The sequence below is a fragment of the Propithecus coquereli genome, unplaced genomic scaffold (assembly GCF_000956105.1).
Source record: "Propithecus coquereli isolate 6110/MARCELLA unplaced genomic scaffold, Pcoq_1.0 Scaffold43, whole genome shotgun sequence".
NCBI lineage: Eukaryota > Metazoa > Chordata > Mammalia > Primates > Indriidae > Propithecus > Propithecus coquereli.
In genome coordinates this window covers 2,537,642-2,540,825 of record NW_012150063.1, presented here as the reverse complement: position 1 = coordinate 2,540,825, position 3,184 = coordinate 2,537,642, and positions in this window count along the sequence as shown.

The window sequence follows — 3,184 nt, the reverse complement described above, 5'->3', positions numbered from 1 at the left end:
ACAGCTGTGCTGAGCAGCTAAAAGGCTATAAAAGGTCTGGGTAAATCCCCACCATGGGGTGTGACCTGGAATAAATAATTTTTTTGTGGGGGGTGGGACGGACAGCGTCTCATTCTGTCACCTGGGCTACAGTGCAGTGGCATCACAGCTTACTGCAACCTCAAATGCCTGGGCTCAAGCCTCCTGAGTAGCTGGGACTACAGGCGAGTACCACCATGCCTGGCTAATTTTTTTTTTTTTTTTAAGACAGAGTCTCGCTCTGTTGCTCATGCTTGAGTGCTGTGGCGTCAGACTAGCTCACAACAACCTCAAATTCCTGGGCTCAAGCGATCCTACTGCCTCAGCCTCCTGAGTAGCTGGGACTACAGGCATGTGCCACCATGCCTGGCTAATTTTTTCTATATATTTTCAGTTGTCTGGCTAATTTCTTTCTATTTTTAGTAGAGGTGGGGTCTTGCTCTTGCTGAGGCTGGTCTCGAACTCCTGACCTTGAGCGATCCTCCTGCCTCTGCCTCCCAGAGTGCTAGGATTATAGGCGTGAGCCACTGCGCCCCCAGCCCTGGCTAATTTTTCTATATTTTGTAGAGACAGGGTCTTGCTCTTGCTCAGGCTGGTGTCAAACTCCTGGCCTCAAGCAATCCTCCCCCCTTGGCCTCCCGAAGTGCTAGGATTATAGGCGTGAGCCACCGTGCCTGGCCTGGAATAAATTATTGAGAAATAATATTTAGAAGGTCTTGCCAACTGCCATTTTACAGGAGACCTACTGAGGTCCAAAATAAAGTGAAAGCAAGAATCCTAAGAGGTAAAGTGAATGCCAAAGATGTCTTAGTCCAAAGGTTTTTGAAAAACTCTGGTGACCTTGTACTTTCATTTTGATGGCTAAACAGAGTTTGGGGGACAGGAGATGATACCTAGGGAATACCCAAGTAGAGAGTTTACTAGAGGATCCCAATGAACCTGAGATGCCCAAAAATCCTAAAGAGAAATAATCTTCTCAGTCAGATGCAGACAGCAAGAAATCTTGGCTATCTTTAACTTGATCCTGAGAGGATAAGATAGAAAAATCTTCCGTGAGCATTTTCACCACAAGCTGAACGCCAAGTGGATTTTTAGTCCAAAAACATGCATTCTCCTTGTGAGGTCTGAAAACCTCAAATAGTCATACAACTTGAAGTGGTCCCAGCTTGGTAGTTCCCCCAGACAACAGGCAAGAGGATTGCAATTTCAACCCGGACCTCAGAGAAATCCCACCAATAAAATGCCAAGGCCCGTGATTCAGCTCACAGTAAAAATCTAACAACGCAAGGAAATAAGGTCATCAAAGCAGGAACTAGCAGAAACAAAACAGCAGAATCAGATCTGCAAAGACCTCAGATACTGCAAATGTCAGACCCAGCGTACAATTACTGTGTTTAAAATGCTTAAAGAAATAAAAAAGTGCTTGACAATCTGAGCAAGAAACAAAAAACTAGCAAAATGATTAAGCAGATATGATAGCCAAACAGAATTTCTAGAGATGAAAATTTTAATCATTGAAGTTGAAAACTCAATAGATGGATTAAGCCTCAGAATAGAAACAGCTGAGGAGAGAATTTGTAGACGAGTCCAGTCCAGGCTTATAATCACATAACTCCAGTCACATTGAGAGCGATTTCAAAATTCCAAATGTGTTCAAAGCTAAATCTTCTGTGCTTCCCCAGCTCTGGGCTGCTTCAGGAGTCTGCGCCAGAGGTGGGGGAGGCGGCCTTGTCAGCCACACCTCTCCTCCACACCGCCTCCCCAACTTGCTCACTGCTGTTTCTGACCTCCCCATTCCGTGCTGGGGCTGGGGGTGGAATTAGAGGAAAAGGCAAACAGCCTCCTATGTCTGGTACAGTGTCTTCTGGCATCAGTGCCCTCAGGGTATGGAGAATGTCCAAAGCTGACTCTTTCTCTCAGGGTATTTTCTCAGCAGTCACCTCTCTCCCTCCACCTACCCTAACTGCAGCTCCCTGATGCGGACAACACTTCTCTGGCTGTTGGCTTTTGATGACTCCCTCAACCTGGGCTTGTGGTGGTTCCTTCACCCCTTGATGGGTGAGGAGGCAAGATTCCTTTTCAGATGAAGCCAGGTGCTATGGTTTGAATGTCCCCTTCAAGCTCACGTTGAAATTTAATTGTCATTGTAACAGTGTTGGGACGTGGGATTGTTAAGAAGAGGTTAGGTCCCAAGGGGTCTCCCCTCATGAATGGATTCATGCCATTGTAATGGGAGTGGGTTTGTTATTATAGGAGATCATCGACTGGGAATCAGGTAATGGAGGCCTCCCATACTGTTTAATCCTCATGAGTCACTAACAGATGCACTGTATAGCCACACAGATATGTGAGTCTACAGATAAATTTAGAAGCTTTTCATGGCAATGAAATATTGGCATCTTAATACGGCTGACTTGTCTCAATGGACAAGTGTAAGAAAGGCTCTTTCTTACTTTTAATCTGGATGTCTCAGTTACAACTATTTTGGTTGCAAATAACAGAAACCGACTCAAGCTAATTTAAGCAAGAAAGAATGAGGAGATGTCTCATAGAACTCAAGGACAGTAAAGTAGTTAGGCTTCTGGAATCAGAAACTACTCAGCCTTAAAGAATCCAGGCAGAGCTGGCTAACTTCTTTCAGCCCTGCTTCTTTAAGCTGTCTGCTTCATTCTCTCACAAAAGACTTGGTCTCTCTCCTTCCCTGGGCACAGAATAGGGAAAAGTGGCCCTGAAACAGCTCTGAGTTGACAGCCTTTCCTCTCAAAAGAATAGCCTGGCCTGATGCGCATTTTCTTGGCCTTAAATCAGATTTCCCAGGAAAAATACAATTTGGCCCAGGTTGGCAAGAGTGACCACCCTGGTCTGGTCCAATGACCAGAGGTACAATGTCATTTAGCATCAGTGTGCCTATTGGAAGCCCATCCCACTGGGCAAAGGGTAAAATTCTCAGAGGAAGGGGATTATGATCTGGGAAGATCACCCATAAAAGCTTTTACTGCGATTTCCTATAGATTTTTTTTTCTTTTTTTTTTGAGACAGAGTCTCACTCTGTTGCCTGGGCTAGAGTGCCGTGGCTTCAGCCTAGCTCACAGCAACCTCAAACTCCTGGGCTCAAGCGATCCTACTGCCTCAGCCTCCCGAGTAGCTGGGACTACAGGCATGCACC